The sequence below is a fragment of the Anopheles funestus genome, chromosome 2RL (genome assembly GCF_943734845.2).
Source record: "Anopheles funestus chromosome 2RL, idAnoFuneDA-416_04, whole genome shotgun sequence".
Taxonomy (NCBI): Eukaryota; Metazoa; Arthropoda; class Insecta; order Diptera; family Culicidae; genus Anopheles; species Anopheles funestus.
The window spans coordinates 31,612,882-31,634,895 of NC_064598.1; the positions used below are offsets into that span (position 1 = coordinate 31,612,882).

General features: G+C 41.4%; 1 protein-coding gene across 1 annotated transcript in view; it reads right to left on the minus strand.

Moving 5' to 3' along the window:
- LOC125764310 (serine proteinase stubble) overlaps positions 1–18,188 on the minus strand; it is a 99,425-nt gene extending 81,237 nt beyond the window's left edge. The window contains exon 1 of the mRNA XM_049428449.1: positions 17,371–18,188. The gene's annotated coding sequence lies outside the window, so the exon portion shown is untranslated. The remainder of the gene's footprint in view (positions 1–17,370) is intronic.
- Positions 18,189–22,014: the final 3,826 nt, after the last annotated feature.

Consider the following 22,014-nt stretch of genomic DNA (forward strand, 5'->3'; position numbering starts at 1 on the left):
TGAGCAGCATTAAACCAAACCATCGCATCGTTTCCCTTTTGCCCTTGCCACGCTTCCGAAGGCCAGAAGGATTATTTTCACATTACGACGAAGCGATCGAGCACAACCGCGATTAAAAGCTCATTGTCGCGCGCGCGCGTGGTACGGGAGAGGCATCTTCGTTACTTGATACTTACGGGACCCATCTCCTTACCCGTACGGCTTTTGATGCCGCTCAATCGGTAGGGAATAATTGAATAAAATTAGCATACACTATTCACGTGCTGTAAGGGATGCTGAGGGTTACTGCCCGACCAAGATTCTATTTTTCACATGTCCCCCTCCCTTTTTCACTCGCATCCGCAACTTCTCCTGGGGGGATGGGATCGGAATTAACCTCCCCAAAACGATGCCTCAATACGATACCCTGGGAACGAGGTAACGCCAGAGAGGGTTGTTTATTGGTTTGCTCTTACATAATCCTTCCTGAGGAAATGTAAACTGCAGCTGCAACAGTGATAAAGTGGATTTTGCAGTCAATTTCGAGCGTGAATGGGGTGGCCTTTCTTGCGCAGTGTATGCAGCAAATCGATGTGGGAAACAAAATTGAGCCATGGATTGAGTCGTCGTCGCTAGTGCTTGCCAGAATACAAATTGCAGTCAATGTTGTTTCGAGCCGGGTCCGGTCTGATGGTTTGTTATCATGTTTGCTGTCGCTCTGTTTCAATTCTGCGACTATTAAGATAGATGTGCAAATGATTTTCACCAAACGGGTCGCAAACAAAAAAAAAAATCGGGACAACACTGCAGCTTCATCTGTTCTGGCAGTGGCACAGTTACATACCATTAGACGTCGGAGGTCAGTCTTTCATTTGCCCGGAATCGTATGCTCCATTAGGCCGATTTATCTTGGAGATGCTTACCTGCCGGGAGACAAATGTATAAAGAAGATAGAGAGAGAAAGAAGGGAAGAAATTAATACATATCGAGCTATATATTTAAAAGGCGATCTTTTATATATTCTTTATGTTTGATAATGCTTTTATATGTATTTAAAAAAAGCTTCGAAATACCTTCCCAGTTTACGGCTTCTTCTATTTTATTTAGTTTTAATTGCCATACATAAAGCGATTTCATTTTAATGCAACTGGTCAAACATGCGCTTTCTAGTAATCTTTTATTACGCTCGAATTTTTCGCCCGGCGCAAACAAACCGCTCAGCTAATTAAAACGTCAAATGTAGTGATGTCTGCCACCCCGGCACAGGTGCTGTCATTGAGCCAAACGATCGCGCGAAAATGGGATTAACATTGTGGGTTTTTCATTTGCTTTTCTTCTTCCCTTTACCCGCCGAACTAACCACTCTTTACATTATTAATCTTTTTACTTAACTCGTTCGCCCAAAACTCATCGCGTCCCGTTTCATTCTCTCCTGCCCGCCCCAACCCCGGCTGGCGGCAGACTGTCGAAATCAGTCAGCAAGCTCCATTAATTCAGCAAGCCCGGAAGATAAACACACGAAAACACTTCAGCCCCCTGTCCCCCTCAACCAAATTCCCGAAACACGCATGCCATCGCATGTCAGTTGCCATTCGGGGTGATTGCGTTATGGGGGTTTTTTCTTTGTTTTGCCACTTCCTTCTGGCAGCGTTTAAAACGCTCCTGCCAAACTCCTGCCTGATCTGATTTCGCTCGCCATCATTCAAATCATATATTGATAATAAACGATGGATTGTTTATGCTGTTGTTTCCTTTGCCTCAGCTTCCATTTTGGACACCGTATGGCAAACATGGCGAATCAGTAGCCGTTTGCCGTACGTTTTTCGCCCATTGATCGCGTCGATCAGTGCGATGTGTATGCTTGTTCTTTGTATTTATTTTTTTTTTCTTTCTTTCAGTTGCACGTGAGCTTTCGTAAGCTAAATTCACTCTCGAAACAAGGTCAATGCTTTTGGGTCTTGGATGCTTTAGCTACTTGGCAAACTTAAGCCAAGCAAAAACGTCGTTCGACCATCCTTTGGATGGGGTTTCGAGGATGATTATACAATCGTTTCTCAATCATGTACAAACAGGTTTCCGTAATTTCTTCCTGTCTGTTTGTCGACTTCATTGCACTTTGTACTTTTGTTGTTTCATTCCAGATTAGCTGAAAAATTACGGCTCCGTTTCGGCGTAAAACCACCATTAAAGTTCTTATACTATCTCACTGAAATGTTCGAATCTTATCCCTTTACTTGAAAGAAAAACGATGTGTAGACATTATGTTACCAGAAAACATAAAATATGTTTTCATATTTTAACACCTATAGACGTGAGAACGATCAGTTTATGCAGTCGTATTAAGTACGAAAAACGTACATCAAGTGCCCTCAACCAGAAACAACCAGAAACAGTGCAGCGAAGCGATACGGCAATCGTAAATTTGGATACACAAAACAAAAGCGGAATAATTCATTCTATCCGTTTCTATAACTCACCCGGCGTTGAAAACCAAACACTTATGTTGTGATTCTTGCATAAAAAACAACGACGATAAAAGTGATGTTACAAATTTTTCACTGAATTATTCATACCAATCCATCGGCGGCCGGAACTCTGGTATGTCGTTACTGTCGTTGTTTTCCACCTCACCATCTGTAGCAAGCTTAACCGGGCAAGCTCCCGTTTGTAATATTGCGACCCTGTCCTGTCAAAGATGGGAAGCGGAAACATGATCCAAATTGCTGTCTGCCGTGTTTGGCCGGACTTAAAGCAAAAAAAAAACCCAGACCCACAAACTCTCAAAGTCTCTAACTGGATCACGAACGACCAATCGAACGGAGAAACCTATTTTCCTGCCTTTATGAGCATTTCAAATGCAGTTAAATACATCACATGGTGCTGTCATGTTTTATACTATTTACAAGGCTTCGGCAAACGACACAACAGGCGCAGAAAAGCATGAAAATATGAGGTTGAGGGAGGAAAAGAAGCCCAAAGGCTGTAACCATTCTATTAAGTTATACAATAGATCGTTGTAAGATCATTAATCTCATTATTGTAATGAAATCATAATATCAAATTTTCATATCTTTCCTTAACACCGAACGCTGTCCGTAAAGCGATGTACTGTAAAGCATGTGCAGCAGTTGTAGAAACCTTAAACATAACTCTGCAACTGCTGCAGTTCGTGTTGCTAGCCAAACAAAAGTATCCAGAGTGTGCGTATGTGTTAAAATACATTCCTTCCTTAGCCAAATGGAACTTGTTTGCGAGCTTCCTGCAGTTTGCACATTTTATTCATTCCCCTCCCCGGGAACGTATCTGTCCTACTCTCCTTTCGTGTCAAAAAATGCTCCCAAGCTTAAGCGCAACCAGAATAGACCATTAAGCACGGACAGACCCGGTAAGCGGTAAAGGAACGGTACCGAGCGAAACAAGGAAAACGTGGTTTTCCTTGCGCGTGAAAGAAAACTGTTGCGCACGATACGGAAACCCGCACGCTCCCGGGAGTTCTTTGCAACTCAGCAGGACTCCCCACCATATACGCCCGTTTGGTGCGCCATTGAACCAGAGACCTCCTTCGAAACACTGGTCAAACAGTTAAGAGTGTCTAAACCATCAGGCTGAGCGCACCGATCGGATGGTCGGATGCTGAATGAAAGTAAAAGTGCTCGTTCGTTGAATGCCGCACAAGCGACGAACCTTTCCATGCACCATGGTAAAGGTGGCCTCACGTAACAGTGTGTGCCCCGTTGTGCGAAAAGTGGTTAAGAATGAATCGTTAAAACGACGATCGATCTGTGCGGAAAGTGTTCCGTACGAAAAGCAGGACGGCTCAGTGTACAAAGGGATGGAGGGGAGCTGTGCTGAAAGTGCTTTCGAGCAGTGAAGCTACGAACGGAATGAGTTTTAAACGAGGTGCACATCGTTTGCGCCTGCACCATTATAGTTTTATCGGTCAACTCGGACTCGGAGCGGTTTGTGTGGCTCTTTCACCCGAGCAGCCATTTGCTTCAATCTCCAGCTGACCAGCCGGCGCAAGAGGAATGATTGGACTGTCCGTTACTATTGACCGAACCGATGCGATACGAGGAGGTCATTCTGCGGTCCCCGTCAACCATCAACCATAGCCAGTCCGGAACAGCCCCATTGGCCCTGCTGGGGATGTTCGAGCATCGAGTTCTGGGTTTCACACGTGAACACAAGCTCACAAGTTCGATTCGGTCACCCTTTTGGAACCAGTTTACCGCGCTGGAACCCGTTAGATACTGGCCGTTTTTTGTTCGCCTGCTTTCGTTCATCATCCAGTCAAACCCGCGCGGAATGTACCTGTGGCGGATCGTGCACGCGCATAGATGCGTTCGTCGCGTCTGCAAAAATGCCGCCCGGACAATGGGTTGATGCGCAACGGGCGTAACGTAACCGATTGGATCTTTTTTTCTGCTTGCTTGTTTCCCCTTTTTAAGTGCGATTATGGCACAACAGCGATCCGAAGCACAGTGTTTGATGTGTTCAGACGCAGCTTGAATATCTTAGTAACTATCTTAGTAACGATGTACTGATATATAGGATGTTTATGGTTGAACATTACACAAGTATAATTCAAGCATTTCATGAATTTAATATTAACCAATTGTGTACTATTTTACACTCCAAGGAGGAATTCAAGTTTGAACAATGTATTTTATTCTAACGCCTTTTAACATTATTCTTTTCCTATCTAACCTATCCTATCCTAACTATGCGAGTTCTTGAGAAAATCTGGCGAGTTCTAATTAACTATGTTTTTTAATCTATACTTTAGTCTATTTATGTTTATAAAGATATACTCCTGGTGAAATATTTGGTATTTAAGCCCCACACAGCACTACCGATTAACGGAAAAATTTAAATGATAATGTCTCGATCGAGTGTCACAGTGCCAAACCAACCGTAATTGACTATCAACCATTGATCACTTAGACTAGAGCTACTTTGAGATAACCGTGACTAAAAACTTTCAAACTCAATTTTTACTCCCTTTTCGCCCGATCTGTATCTACCGAACGAAACGTTATCGCACCGATATGATCGTTTCTGTTTTGTCTCCCATTCATATCACAATCGATTCGAGCATGAATTCAATTCCGACTATATGAAGCTACTGTCCGTATGTGCATTCGCGTTCGGCATTTTCTTTTCCCGCTTGCTTTTATCCATCGGAGCAATAAGGGCCCTTTTGCATACCTTTCATTGAAGGTTTGAATTTGGGCTTTATGCTAGGCCCCTCGTACCCGGACTAGTTCCAACTGAATGGATTCATCTGTTATTTTTGATCCCCCCGCAGCAACCTGTGTGTGATTCTGCTGGGGCCCGCCCCGAAATCGTTTACCCATTTAGCGGAGAAAGGATGCCTGCTGTGTTGGTTCCCTTAAATAATCCAAAACCCCTCATAACTGTCAGGGTTTGGGGCCCCATTCATGAAGCCCGGAAACGTGATAAATGAATTACGCCTAATAGAGGCGTTTTGTATGCGGAAAGATGGCCATGATTTGGACATTCGGCTCTACACGTGCCGAACGTGCAACTCCGATGCCAAGTGGACCTTCTTATCTGGCTATAGAAATAGACATCACCCTACATGGTTGAAGGCTACCCTGGAAGCCATTGAAGGTAAAGGGCATCGATGGTTTTGCGGCATCATTTAACGATCGTTTTGAGATCTGTTTTGATCGCGCTAAATCGGCCTGATGGTGTACGATTTTGGGGCAACAAATGCACTTCTACACCGAACATTCCAATGAAGCGGGTCACTTTCTAGACACGGTGGTAGACATTTTATTGCATCGGTACGAGATACGGATTCGTACTGAAAACGTTGAACGCTACCACATCGATTGTTCAACTCAATTCCGTTTTCCGTTCTTTTGCTGCTCCTTCACCGCATACCATTGCTTTAACAAAAAAGAAAATGGTTTTATTCTTTAAAACTTCCATTTCAAACATCAGCTAAAGTCGCGCTACCATCTATAAACGATGTGCTGTAACGTCTAGTTCCCCTGCGCTTCCCATGCTCAATAAGCGAATAAACCACGAGCTAATCGAATTACACAGCCTTTCAAAGGCGAGAAAACCGACTGGTTTTCTGGTTCGGGAATCGATCGTATGCAGCAGTTCGTTTGATTGAAAAGTGTAACAAATTGAAAACGACCACGGTGTGAAATCTTGGAATGGTTGCTTTTGCTGGCTGGGAGCGATGGCTTCAGTGCTTCCAACCATGTCGATAGGAGATATATGATTGAATAAAGGCAAACGTAGGCATACTTTTTTCACCTTTCCGTTTATTTCTTATACAACATTGAGGCACTATTTGGAACTAAAAAAAATCTATTAAATTGTTAAAAAATAAAACCAATCTTGGGACAGATATGTGGTAAGTGTTCCATTAGAAAAACTGTTATCCAAAAATGCTTGTAATGACCGTCGACTAAAAGTTTCCCTTCCCAGTTCTATTCGAAACATGCCTGAATGAGCATTAACTTCCCGGTGCTTCTGTTGCTATCCATTCTATCCACACAATCTAACTAGTGACCCAATTCTCATCACTCAAGGAAGGGAAGAAAATTGACTTTTTACAATCATCGCTCAAAGATAATCACCAAACAGTGAGCGGTTTTCAATGCGTTCGGTAGGACACATTGCCCTTGCAGGGCCCTTCTTCTCTCCCTCCCAAAAAAAGGTTATTCTTTTCCAGTTCGTCAACCACTTTCTGTTCCATCGGAAGAGTTTAATGAAATTCGATTAGATTTTTTTTCTTAATTTCTCCTTAGAAGCATTCTTCAACATTTCCTTTCCCTCGGGAGTGGTCGCTAAGTTGTTTTCATTTTTTGTTGTGCTCTTCTTTTTCTTCTTCTCTTCTCTCCCTTGAAAATCGGTCTCCTTCGCTACCGTTATTGGTGACTTGCTTTTCCGCAGCGTGATCGATCGCGAACCGAAAATCACACGCCAGCAGTACCGTTTTCATTCCAAAACGGCAGTCAGCAAATAAAAACATATTAAACCTGATCGAACCAGACCAGGCCGAAACCAACGGCAGTCATATGAGATGACCCTGCCAACTCGCACCACATCTGATAAATGTGCACATTTCCAAAAAAAAACATGATGTGATCATGGCGCTTCATATTATAGCTGGCCAATTTGGAAACTATGGTCATTTCCTACTCATCAAACGGCTACGATGTAGTTCAGCTAGCGGTGCACCCTAAACTAGAATAGAATCGTAACAAGTCCAGTAGGTCGTATTGAAGACTTTCCGATCGCGATCTCCACTCCGCGTCTCGAGATTTTGCGGTTTCGTCTACTGGAGCTCGTTGAGGACTGATAATAATCGCAATGCTACACAAGCAGCACTTTTCCAATGCCCCCAAGGCGTCTCAAAGCCGCAAATTAAACGATTGATCTAATGGTAATTAGCATATCCTTCTCTTCGACTGATGGATGGATGCTTCATCACTCACCATTCATCGACCATCAGCTACCGGACTGACGCTCGAATGGGATATCGATCAGAATTCCTCGGGCACTTCATTCTTATTAGCACGGAAAAGCTGACCTTCTTCCCAGCCGATGGTTTCATCGCTTTCCGTTGAACCCGTTCTGTAAAGAATGAAGAAATATACTCCTATTCCACGGCGATTACATTCCATCGCAGATCAGCCCGGTTAATCACAGAGCATTGATATACGGGATAAGCGGGAAGATATGATTTACTTTTCCACACGGTGCATTACGAATGAAACTAATCATAATATTTTCTCCTACTTCGGTAGGTACTTCAGCCTGCATGCTGAGCAGAATCCGGTCAAGATAGTACCGTGCAGCTACCATTGAGAATGAGAAACATTTCCAGCTAAAACGATACAGCATCACCGCAGTTTCCTGTTAACTAACCACCATCGGAATGAAGCATTTTGTGCAAATGATATGAGCAAAAATATTTATAAATACATGTGAAGAAGAGTAGAACAGCAGCATGGTTGAATCATAGGTTCATGAACCGGTGGTTGTTCGTCAAACCATCCGTTCCGGAATGGTGTAAATCTTTTTTGTTCAACAAAAAAAAGTAATACTTAGATAAAACCCAAGCCACTGAGACCGCAGCGATTCCGGTATGCAGCCCTTTTAGAACCTGGACGCACATTTTTCCATCTATCGATAGCCATTGATGCTACAGCAAGAAGCGGACAGCAACACACGGACAAAAAAAATACATCATGCTCCATGGGATCAACCATCTTCGACAAGGGCATATGCAAAGCAAACTGCGAAGAAATGGATGGATAGTGCAAATACTTAAACCGGACATTGCAAATTGATGCTTTCTACTTTATCAATGTGAAACGGTAAATTGGTATATTGCGTAATTTACTGCCGACGATTTGCTTTGCCGTGTTTGGATTAAAGTTTTGTTCTGTTTCATCTGAAAATCGATTTTTCTTTTGTAGATTGAAATGCTAAAAGTCATTGAAGAAAAATGAAGAATGATAACTGAGCGCTTGCTAACTAAAGTTCATTTTATTTGCATCTGTTTAAAACTATATTAAATTATTTTTGAATACTTTTAAAGAAGTTTTATAAAGCATATTCTTTGAAATTAAATTTCAAATCTTTTAATTTCACATCAACATGAATCAAAGTAAAAATTAAATTGGGGTTGGGTACATTTTAACCGGTCTTCTCTTTTCACATTAATCGAATGCAATCGATCACATTGCCTCACTTTAACACCTCACTCAGTTTTCTCAATACCACTCCACAACTTCCATCCGAACAGTTATCCAGGATCGACGAAATGTTGTTCCGTTTGCGATCAATTCATCGATCTTCGTCGGCTAGTCCGAGGGCTGAATTGTTGCCGGAGGTAAGTTAATGATTAATTTTTTAATCGTCCCTATTGCACATTCTTCTCCCCCAATACACTCCTTTCATCGTTGTAGCGTCTTAAAGCTGCTATTAGTGCAACGGAAAGAGGGAGAACATGGGTCCAGAACTAAAACCCGAACCCTATAATGAAGCCCACCTAAAAACGCACGGAATGTTCTGATGAGACCGATCACGCCCGTTAACCGGTCCCCGAGTAGCCATCGTTTCTGTGAGCGGTTGACGCACACATCCCCAACTCCCATTTAACGACCGGATATTGATCGAATTGCTTCGAGGTTACCGATTTACCATCAAATGGGGGACCCTATTCAACTGAAGCTCACGAAAATCGTTCAACACTGGGAATAGATCACGAACTATTTCTACCCTTTTCTTTTGTTCAACATCTATTTATGTTCGGGAATCATTTGAATTATAGTCACAATTAAACAATGGACATTTCACTAGCTGTAATAGAATTAATTGATTAATAAAGCAATTATTGCATCACATTATTTATCAAAAATTGCTTCGTTTTACAAAAACAGAGTATTTGAGTTCCTATAAGATTTTTTACTCAATAATATTTCAAATTTTAGGGGAATCACGCTGCAAATATACTGTAAACTACACTCAATAGTCCAATAAGTGCTTCAAATTATCGAAATCCTCCATATGACATAACGTGTCAACTGAATGTTACACCACCAGCAACATTTCTTTACCATGTTGTCACTTTACCAGCGATGAACGTCGTTTACGGTTTGCAAAGCGTGAAGTCGATCGTATACGTACGCAAATTAATATAAGAAAACGTGACACATGGTAACAGGCGCAATGAGGACGATGTGCTGGCATGGGAGCGCTTCCCAAACGGAAACTGAAAGTGACACAAATTTCGCTTCACGGTGTCCGATCGATGATGCATAATAAATGTGCGAATCGAATCGGCGCAATATGCAAAAAGTGGGACAAATTAGCGACGATTAAGTAATACGTGCTTCAACTACTATTATTCAATACTTTCTTCCACGCAAATTTGACCTCTGCCATTATTAGGGAAGTAACATTTCAGATGGTTGTACTGGTATTAACGATTAAATTATATGTTTTTGAATTTTATTGATTATATACATATATTTAAGAAAACTCCAGCATTCTGCATTGATTGATAAATGATTTTACTTTTCTTTTCTTAATCGGAATAGGTCATGACTTCGATACATGAATACATGTACCGATGGCAAACAGTGAGGTCTCCAATATGAAAAGTAGCTCAACTTGTCATACGACATATTTACTCCGTCGCTGGCAAATAACCATATCAATTCGATCCGGCTTCTGCACAGGTGAAATTCTGCCTTATTGGCTCACCTTCATTGTGAGCTCATCCAACGGCGCAATTCATCTGTCTGCAGTTGATCGAAGTTAAAAGGTGATCAGTTTATTTGCCCGTTTAAAACGGGAACGTACACACTCGCTCAAAAGCCACCAAACGATGCCGTCTTCCAATGCCGGCACCAGCGTACTGTCCTTGTGCTGAAGCATCATGATGCAGCCAGAATGATAATGGTAATGAACAATCGCACGGTCAGCACGGATGCAAGTTGTACTAGAAAATCGAACACATCTAGTCGAGAATGTCATAGAAGACGAGAGAATGTCGTAGAGCATATCACCAAGAGCGAAAGAGAGAGAACGAGATAAATAGAATCAACGATAAAGGAGATGAATGGAGCAGCAGAATAATATGCACATATTTATCCCTCGCCATTTAAGGTCAACGCAAGGCAAGAAGTTATGCACGAGCCGCAACAACGGCAATGGGCGTACGGCAAGGTCTTAGATTCCTAACAGTCCCGGCCGGCCAACAGCAGATCACTTGCATAATGCACCATCACCACACCAGCATCATCAACGCCACCATCACCTGTCCGATTAACTTCCGAGTAAACACCGGCAGCGAAAATAGCGCGAAAAGAAAGAGCTCCTTCGAACGGACGGGCGCAAAAAAAATGGTTGGAGAGGAAGGTAGAAGGAAGAGATACGACACAACCGTACGGGTTACCGCCTCCGGTAAGTGGGTCCAAAAGCAATTTTAGCAAAACCGGCCACCAAGGACTGTGGCCCGCTAGCACCGTTTTTTTCTGATTTAGCTGTGTTTTTTTTCTTCTCCCTGTTGGCCAGTTTTCCCGTTCTCGATAAAACTAACAAACACACACAAACTATTGCTCTATTCAGCCCCATGCACCGCAGACTCCCGGTATGCGGTAGGAAAGAAGTTGTCACTATAGCCCACTGTCACTGATATCGGGAGCTGCAAGGCAAACAAAACAAAACGCAAGATTCGCACGACACCGCAAGCGACGAACCCGGTTCCAAAGCATTACCTTCACGTTGGTGCATTTCTTTTATTTACTCATTTTGTTTTTCTTTTCCCCCCGGCTTCTTGGTCTATCTTAGGGCAGTACCACACGCCGAGTGTGACACTGTCCACATGCAGCCATTGTTTTCATTCAGCACCGAATGGTTGATATTTTAATTTGAAATAAATTGTTTGATACCGCCAGTGTGGATGCGTGCGCACGCGAGTTGTTAGGTCGTAGGAATGGAAAGCCTAGCTTCGAAAATTGAAAGATCAAGGGCTATTGACTAGCCTTTTGAAAGAGTACACCTAATTTGTTTGTGGATACATTGGCACACCTGCCTGTGTCTCAATGAAGGTGCAATATTCAACTATACGTGCAGCATTTGCAGCCATTTTTAACGAGTTAAATAATTCAAGAAAAGCTGATGAAACATTTATAATATAATTTTAATAATACTACTATCATATAAAGTATAGTTTTGCACTATACGAAAAGCTTGATCACTGTATAAACATAAAACATAATCAAACTTAGCCTATCTCGTCGGCCCACAGTTTCCTGAATCATACGGCAAAGGAATAAAGCGGAACATACAAAATTGCTTATCGCTCGCGTGACAGGTTCTTCGAGACACACTTAAAATCAAACACTGCACACACAGAGAGAACTAACTGTAGAGTAATTTTGTGTAATTGTTATAGCCGCCTTGAATACCGGGGCGGTAGAATTTCAATTTGCTTTTAGAAATTGTAAAATGTGCTCCCGCAGGTATTCCATTCTATGATAGTCGCGCTACCGTGCCGTAGCTTGGTTACCGCGTCCGCTGACTTAAAATTGCAAAACAACGAACAAAACCCGAAGGTTTCCACCTGTTGCGTATTCTTTGTGTCACTCCTTCGCACGGAATTCGCTTTGTAGCGATGGTTTTCGAGCAACCCATCCGTTCGGTGCGGTCCGCACGTGGGTCTCAAAGAAGACGCCGTCTGTGTGTATAAACAATAGGCACCCTTTTTTTTTCTTCCTTGCTTCAACTCCACACCTTACCAGAAGAATAACGTGCATAAATTTATGTAATAGCGCAATTGCATAAACGCCACAACCGATGCAGTGTGATCTCACCTAAACCGTTCCGGCTCGTATGCTGCAGAATGATCTTCCACCCCTTTGTTGGATCCTCTCCAACTACGCCGACTACGCGCTTCTGCCGCACGATTCTTTCTTGACGTAGCGGGCAGATCTTTTGTCACTTGGCGGAATCGCTTCACCATATCTGGCTGATGCCGTTTACGGTGGCCGTTTCTTCGCCCGTTCGCTTCTTTCTATTGCCCTGATTTAGCACACGCTTTTCCGCTAACTGTTCGGCTAAATACAAATAGAAAGCTTTCATCACCAGATGAAACCAGGCTGTGGCCGGGACCCGGGTTTGTGACTAGCTTCATCCGGGCACGATGCGCTCTCTTCGGGCACCGGGCGAACGTTTTGTCATTGTGCAGGTGTAGCAATTTTCTCGTTAAATAAACGGCTGAGAACTAGTGTGGCCGAAAGCATCTCAAGTAGTAGAAATAGATGTACTTTCGCAAGCAGAAAATTGTGCGGTATCACCTAAGATGCAATGTGTAAGTTCTTGTTTTTTTTTATTCCGATTCTCCGATGGAATGGAATTCAGAAATTCTGTTAAGCTAATTTTATGACACGCTTGCCATAAATGTGCTACCGGTTTGATGCATTATTACTCACTACTGTGCAGAAATGTAGAAAATGTTATTTGATTCATACAACTTAATATTTATGTTGAATATCGATGCGGCATTACGAAAAAAACCACATGTTATTGACACTCTAGAATTATCCTTTTTCTGCTCCCTGGTCCTGTTCATGCTATGGCCATGCTTCATATTGAAGTTTTCTTCAGCTTCCTAACCAACGTTCGCTGCTAATCGCGATGACAAAATAGGCACCGTTACCAGTTAATTTATCCGCGTAAATACGCACCTCGTCTAACCGGTCGATCGAGACTGATCGCGTTGGGCAAATTGGATCTCTAGGAGTGTTTCCGTTCGACCCCGATCAGTCCACTAAGATGGATTTGGTTACCGGCGGAGATATCAGGCACACAAGTACGAGAGGAAAAAAAGGAAACGATTAAATAAGAACATACAAACAACCAGCCACTCGTCGATCGTCGTTTGGATTAGGAAAATCTCAAGTGCCATTGACACTGGCAGTCGGTTTAAATGAAGAATTACATAAACTTCTCAGATCAGACGTTCAGACTGTTTTATACACGATGTGTTTGCATTTAATGTAGCATTCTCGCGCCCGAAGCTACGGCCACGGGAACGATGAACCTCAATAAAACGAAAGTAAAATCATCGATCGATAAAAATGGAAACCAAATCAAAACACACACGCCTGCAAACTTTCATTAAAGTTTTACGACCCACCAACCCTTTACCAATCCCGAACGCGCTTTGGCCTTGCCCCAGCACTCAACACTATCCCCGGACGAGTGTCATTCAACGTGGCCGCACACGCTAAGAGCTCAAGTCGGATCGTACTGCTGCAACCCATTAAACTCACTAAAACCGGATGAATTGTGTTCTGCTCCCGTGCCACGCACCACGTCCTCGTGCTTTCAAACTAGAGCCCATCGAAGTTTTTGATTCGTATGAAGAGCTTTTCCAAGGAAAAGCTCCCATAAATGATTAGACGAGCGCCAGAAGCTAAACCACAGCAACAGCGCATTGCATACGGCCCCCAAAACGGCCCAAGAATGGTAATAAAAATTTAGTACATTGTTCGTTCTGTTGAATGCTGGCGTGAGGCTGAAGGTTTGCCATCGCGTGGCGTAACCAGTCGTGAGACTAACCAGCGAATCCTGCCTGCCAGCCACCGACCCTTGATTATTCTACAAAATCTGCGCAACGTGATACAGCAATAAAAATAGCTATCGAAACGTACACACAGACAGGAAAAAAACTCGTATACACGTCAAGAAATATTACCTCTAATTAGTTGGCTGCTCTGTATGATGCCACTGCACGGTGTTCTGGCGATCTTCTACTAGCGTTTTGGGTTTTATTCCACTCGATCTGCAGGAATGGTTTATACTGGTGTAACGATGATCAAACGATGAAATCAAAGTCTCGTCTGCTCGTCTGCTTTTAAATGTTACCAATTTATGCATTTATCTTTCCCATCCATCGGTTGTATAGTTATTGATAAGGCCTGGTAGGTATTCTTTTCCAGGCGAGTAAAATTTTTAAATTGTTCATTTTTTGTAGGTTTTAGTTTTTTTCCTCATTGAAGCACGTACAACCCACACTTGACACTGATATTTTGCAAAAGACTTGCCATGAACGTATCAGTAATTCTAGCAATTGATTCACTAATAAATAATGTTTCACCGCATATTTCCTTCACTTCTCAGATTTTCTCAAATCCCTACCCTTTAGAAGGAAGGAAATACTTTTACGCTAACATCGCGAATCGACCCCAAAAAAAAAGGTTCGCCGTTACGAAACCACTGCAAAACGGGTGGTTTAGTTTGCAAAAACAAAAACCGAAGTGAAAGAAGAAAAAAACCAGCACACACCTGCAAATCGGACGAAACTAATCGACCTGCAGTAAGAATTTCGCCAAACGAGAATGAAAGAGTGAGAAAATGGTTAGTGCAAGACGGCAGAAGAACAACCCCAAAGGATCGCTAAACGAAACGATGAACGAAATGAGAACCGAATCTAATTGACAACTTGTTAAAAACCGATTTATCAAGCATCTTGTTATATGATGTGCTCGTGTGCTCATCTTTCTTGGGCGCCTTTTTTTTCTGTTGCTCACCAACGACACCTTGCGTGCTTCCCGAATAGCAGCACGGTTTAGCATAAGGTGGTGCGGATTTAGATAGGCAAGCTGTAAGAAATCATCACATACTCACACAAACACACAGTCAAGCCTTCCCGTCTTGCCCGCTTGGGAGCGGTAGGCCAATGGCCACGGTTTTGGGGCTTTGCGAAGCTAATGGGATCGAATTTCCGAAGCAGCGCAGTTTATCCACAGGAACGGAAATGAACACCACAGAACCGGTGTGTACCAAAACAGGGGTGTCGAGCACGTGTGGCGTACGTAAAGAGGGCGTTCAGTGGGGAATCTACCGAGATTGGCCGCATTGGTTAGGCATCTTTACCAGTTGAAGGTGTTGGTGGATGGGGTTGTGTATATTGCTTAGCTCTGTTTTTTTTTTACTATTCGTCAACCCGTGGTTCATCTCAATTGTGGCTAAACTATGTGACCGACAAAACAAAAATCGAGACCCAGGGAACCTGAACGCTTGCCTGGCAGGGAAGCAATGCCTGCTGGATTCGTGCTGGGCGGAAGTTAACGTTCGCCTAACACCTCTGCGACGCCCTGCACAACGAGACCAGAATCGGGTCACTGTTTGGCGCGGAAAAATGCCGTTTGACTGCCAGCGACGATTGTGATGCTGCTGCCTGATGGGATTTCATTAATGCTGTTAGATAACGAAGCGACCGGTGCGAAGAAGATTTTACGCGGCGCCAAACAATTGAAATGCATTTTCCTTTTCTCCTTTCCGTTTTTTTTTTCACGGTAGTAAATTTAGCCTTACTTTGCCATTCGAAAACAAAAACCCTTAACTTTTGAAGCAGATGCAGGTGGTTTCGAAACGCAAAGTGATACCTGTGCGTTTGCATAAATAGAACGCAAGCATGTCTCGGATGCTGGAAAACCTACTTAGCGCTTCCATTAGGGTTTATGAATCATGCAGTTCAATGTAGTTGACTTAATAGAGAAAAACCCCTATTTAAAGCTGAAACTGCGTAAATATATCACATTCTATTAAAAAATAAATTTCTTCTAGTAAACACTTATTAAAAATCTCCTTCAAATAAATAGTATTTTACCAAACATAACACATGTTTTCACTGCTCAATCACTTTTACTAGTAAACAGCAATAAAGCAATACATCACAGTGAAATGATTTATTTAACTGCCAATCGCAATCAGTCTAATCCTTTCGCAAACTGCACATGATTGATTCATTCCAGCCTCGAGAAGCACATATAACTGCATGCGCGGGACGGAAGAAAATAAAATCTAGTGAAATCAATCGCCATTTTCTTCATGTTCCCCCCTCCGTTTGTTGATGATCAGTCACTTGCAAAGCATGTCAAATTTATTGACAAGATCTTCCCGATCATCTCGAGACCTTGTAAAGCGGGGGAAACGGTAGCAACTACCCCGTAGCAATTTGCAGCAGGATTGAGCAATTTACGATGCATCGAACGAAAACGAAGATTGTAATGGATTGGGTCGACCGTTTCATGAAACCGAAAGCAAAGTTCCTGTTTCACTTTGCATCCTGTCCAATCGGTCCAGACCGTTTCGCATGGACATGGTTTTTGCTCCACCGTTCGATCTTGGCACAATAGGTTTTATCGCTCTTGACCTAAACGAAACGAATTGGTCACAGACTACTTGTCCTTGCACCCTTCTCCATCAAGGAAAGGATTTACCGAGGGAGACTTTAACATTAAATTGCTTCCACTTTCAGATTTGTAAGTGTCTTTTTTGTCATACACACACAGTCGAAAGATTGTTTATATGTATGCCCTTTCTGTCTGACAACCAATGAAACAATGTGGGAAGGGAAAAAGAATTTCCGCTAGTTTTTGCTTCGATAGAAATTACAACCATCGGCCCTAGGCTCATTATTTCATCACAGCACAGGTGTCAAGAACAGACCACCGGGGAAGAGAAAATCCACGGCCCACGGTCATAGGGAAGACGACTATGAATTATTTATAGGTAATTATAACGATATTAGACAAATTAATGTTCTGCCAGAACAACACCTTTCAACGGCGATGAATACGGTTGCAGGAAACTTCACGATTGTAAACAGTTGTGTACACCGAAACACCAAAGATAGGGGTAAGGTGAGTAATGTGAAAAGAATTGTTGGTCATTAAAGTTCAAGAGTTTGATTTGAGATTTTGTTTTTATATCTGACCATTGATCTGCTTTTTTTTTGGGGGGGGATTATTTCAGTGTAAATTATTGCTTCTTTATGGTTGTAGAAACTTAAATTTTGATCGGAAGGAAATTTAATATTACCTTTTCAAACACTAGCACTTTGATGCAACGGAACTTAAGCACACGTACGAAATTACACCAAACCGAGCTTCACACACTGTTATGTTGCACATGTATATTTTTTTTTTGTTACACCAACATAAAGCACCACTATTGTAATTCACCAAATGTAAACATTCAAACTGCGGCAAGAAACGTTGTTCAATATTTGCTATTTCTCGCTACTTTTCAAACTCAAAGCAAAGGTGGATTTCTTTTTCTCCTTCTATTTTCGCTATTCTGCTCCTCGTTCCTCTGTGTAACTTCCTAATCAATATGAGATTAATTTTCCACCCCGTTCACTCTTGTCAGCTTCAGATTAGGCGAGAATTAAAAAAACAATTTTTGCTCACACTTATCGCACAATGCTTTTCCAGCAGGCTGGAAGGAAACCGCTACGGATCACCAGCAAACAATAGTTTTCAAACTGCTACTTCGCGATAGATCGTACGCATAGTGTTGCGCACGGTATTTTAGCAGGAGAAAAATCTTCCAAAGATATGATGAACTCTACCAATCTCACATAAAGGCACACCCGAAATGGCGGGGACGCACACACAGCGATGCTGGTGCCAGTGGCCACGGCCACCAACAACAATCCTCTGCACACACGAACTCGTCCCGCACGCACGTACCGTACACGCACTCGTCTTCGACACTACGGGAAAACTGTTTCGTTTGAGCAGTGCGACCGAACCGGCCCGTAGTCAGCAAACAACTGACTGTGATTCGATGTTCGGAGGAGCGCGTTATCGTAGAGAGCCCTCGAGTGAGAAAACTCGGATTCGAGCAGTGTTCGTCAAGCTCATGAGTAAATTAGAACGCCTCACACACCGCTGTTGGAAACAATTTTTGGACAACTGAAGTACATTTTCTTCGAATGGAAAATCGTATATTAACAATTTTTATGTTATGTTTTAATTTTTTTTTATTACACATAGGAAATGAGAGAATGTCTTCTATTTTGAAAAGCAAAAAACAAATATATCATTATTGTAGGAGTTGAGTCATTTGAGCAATTAGTAACTTTTGAACTAATTTTAATAAAGTTCCTTTTAGGGTAGCAATGATACTTCAGAAAGAAATGTGCCTCTTATGCTACTGATATAATAGAATAAATTCTTCTTCTAATACATCTTCATATTCTTATTGAAGTAGTGGCCTATTAGGTCTTGTCAAGCAAATTATGGCTTCTACTGCTTTCTGACACTAGAACCCGCCACTACTTGGCCTCAGAGCCACACTCTTTCTTATTTTGAAACAAACAAGTTCGCAATAAAGCAAAAAAAACTAGCTATAATTTTATATCACTGTAATAATATATTTATTTCAATCTTAATGATATTTTTTGTATAAATTTAACTTTAATCCAGGAAAAAAATATATTAGCCCAGAGTAATTGCCGACCACTGGCTCTGTATACCGGTAACTTCAACTCCAGGTGAGTGGCAAACTTACGCATGCGGAACCGGCTGCCTGGGGGCCACAACTTTTCTCAAGAGAGTCCAGTGCAATGCATTGGCAGGCGTAGAAATGATGCACATTCAACAGCAGCCGAGTGACTTAAGAGCATCGCACCACGAGAGAAAGAAAGTGAGTGGTCACGGGAGTACTGGAGTGACTCCAGCACCCACTAATGTTGGAACTCATACGGAGGAGTCGAACCTGTTTCAAGATTTGCTATCGTTGGTTTGCTTCGGTTTGATCACCTTGTATGGTCGAATGCAAAACAAGTGCTATATGGAAATGTGTGGAAAACTCATGAGATCACAGACCGGTCGAACGAATTTCGGTATTTGATTATGTCAGATGATTTGCTCATTCGTGATGGCCCCGGAACTAGTGAAGACGAACAGGAAGTGAACACTTAGGTAAAATTTTTCCTACCACCTTTCTTTTGTTTTTTGTTTTGTTTTCCGCTGAATCTAAAAATACCTCTCAAAAGCAAATTATTTTCAATTAATATAATTAATGTATTGAAAAGTATTAAGTTTTATTTATCACGAACTAAACTAATTAAATAGCTAAAAACAACAACAGACGAAATGACACGTGTCTAATATTAAAGATATTTTTCTATACGATTGAATTTTATGTTTGGCTTATGATCATAAATTAAGAATATTTTCTATTTCCATTGCGCTGCCATCCAGCAAGCCCTTTTTCATAAAATATTAATTTAGAAATGCTGTTGAATTTTCATTAACCCTTTTCAAAACTCCCCCCGAAATATAATTGTGAAATTTCACTTATAATCGAATAATCACATCAATAAAAAGGTTTTGACCGTGATCAAGTGAAATCAACCTATGAATATTGGAAAACTGCAACAATTAAACTAATTATCGATCATTAACATAGTGAAAAGAAGGATAAAAAAGGTTTTCTTCTTTTTAATCTTCACTTAAACGCTGTGTTCACAATGATTCCATTTCATGTTTCATTTGTTGACAAATTTATTACCCTCCAATTCGATCGCAGTCGAACCATATCAGCGTCATGCACGAGCAGTCAGCATTGGTGAATGAACGATTTAAGCTTGCTTTAACAGTACACTGCTTAAATACTGTATCATTTCTTTTGCGTCGATTTTCACTAGCATATCAACTTCTGTAATTATCCAGCGAGGAAAATAAGGTCAAAAACGTTCCTCTGCCACCGTCCGTTGCAGTTTTCACTTTCATAAAGAAAACAAATAATGGAAGATTTAGCAGCAGTCCCATCGACGAAACGGCTTATGACAATTCCTTGATCAGCGACGGCCACCCATGTTGGTGAAATGTTATTCTTAAACGAATGTGCTGTTAAACAATTTTAATTAACGCACCTTCCATGGTGAAGGTATAGGTACCGGTTCAAAAAAACAAAAACTTCCACCGTCAAGAGAAATCCCTGCCACAGATAACGCTCATTAAAATCATTTAAGACGAGCAAGCAGAAACGAAACAAACAAAAGCATCGCACAGCAGTGCACTTTAGTGCCAAAACAAAAGATTCCGTAATTAATTTTACAATCGTTGCAATGCAATGGCAATCAGTTAACCCTCTCTTCATTTATGTATTCATGTTGTTTGGTTACCATTTTTTAAACATTTAACAGCCGCAAATTATGGTTTTAAAAATCAAAAATTTTACCATAAGTTACATTTGCATTGTTCGATTTATTCGTTTGGTTTATTTTGTTTGCTTTAGTATAATTTTTATAGCTCTTCATTCAACCACAATATGATGCATCAATTATTCTCTAGTGCAATTATTATAGCTAACTTTTTTATTGATAGATATTTTTAATGACATTTTCATCGTAAACATTTTGTTTTTCTTTCATTACCTACTAAAACAGTGCTCTAGCTCATTATCGATGTATTGAGTTTATAGTACAATGCAAGCAGAAAAAAAAACTTTCCCTTTCTCTGCGTTGCACTTTTTGTGATTCCATCTTTGCTTAAAATACATTTTCCCCATCCAAAACACCTCAGCGTAAATAGGCTGTTTTTTGTTTTGCAGTAGATCGGTTTCATTCCATTCCCTCAGCGAAAGGGTAATTTTAATTTTAAAAGTAAAATCTACTATACCATCCATCTTGACCAAAAAGTTCATTTCGCACCGTTTAGCGAACAACCCCCGATGGGGGAGGAAGGACGGGTTGTTATTATTGCGATTAAATAGAAAACCCTCCCACATCGTATCCCGACCAATTCTCCGCAAAACAACAACACTGCACCGATACGCTCAAGCGAGCAATTAAGACATTTTTGCTTGCAGTTCACTGTTTTGTGGGGTGATCCGTCCCACACATCCTACCGCGGGCGGCTTATTGGAAAAGAAGAAAATGTTTAATCATCCACACGAAGGAATAAATTGAACCGAAATTCGCTTGCCCTCTTCTTGCGATCATTGAAGTCTCTTGATAATCAGACGATCGTTTGTGCAAACTGTTAATGAACATCGAAATGAGAAATTTCTAGTTACATCACAATTCCAATTAATGAGTAACAACAACAACAAAACAAATAATTTTCCATACTTATTTTCCTTTAATACACTTACTTAATATAATATTTATATACTAAAAATAAACCCAAATTAAAACATAGAAAAAAAACATTTCAACCATTTTTGTTCCGTTATAAATGTTCCATTTTTTGCACGAAGTTCATCATAACAACTGAAACAAGTTTCATTTCAGTCGTTCTAATCCCAACGACAACAGTGACCTACTCTATTAACACCAGAATTTAACAATTTCCATCCATTTATGATACCTTTCGGGAGGCAATAAATCTACACCTTTGTTTCTCCTACAAACACGCATTCGCACAATATGAGATTTCTCAGCTTTATTGCATCGGAAAACAATATTCCGATGACACTTTCACATGCCCACCTTTCGTGAGCTATCCGCTAGGCTCATCAATGGCACTTTAGGCATGCTTTTCTGTCATCAATTTTCAAAAGAACAGATTTATTGCTGCCCGCATACACGCGTCGATCCGGACGAAGATAACAAACAAACGAAAAAATGCTGCCAGGCTAGGTTTGCAATATTATTTAAAGTGGAAATATATCACGCTGCTTCCAAAATCTTGTAATCCCCTTGTCACCCCATTTCAGACAACCATTTGA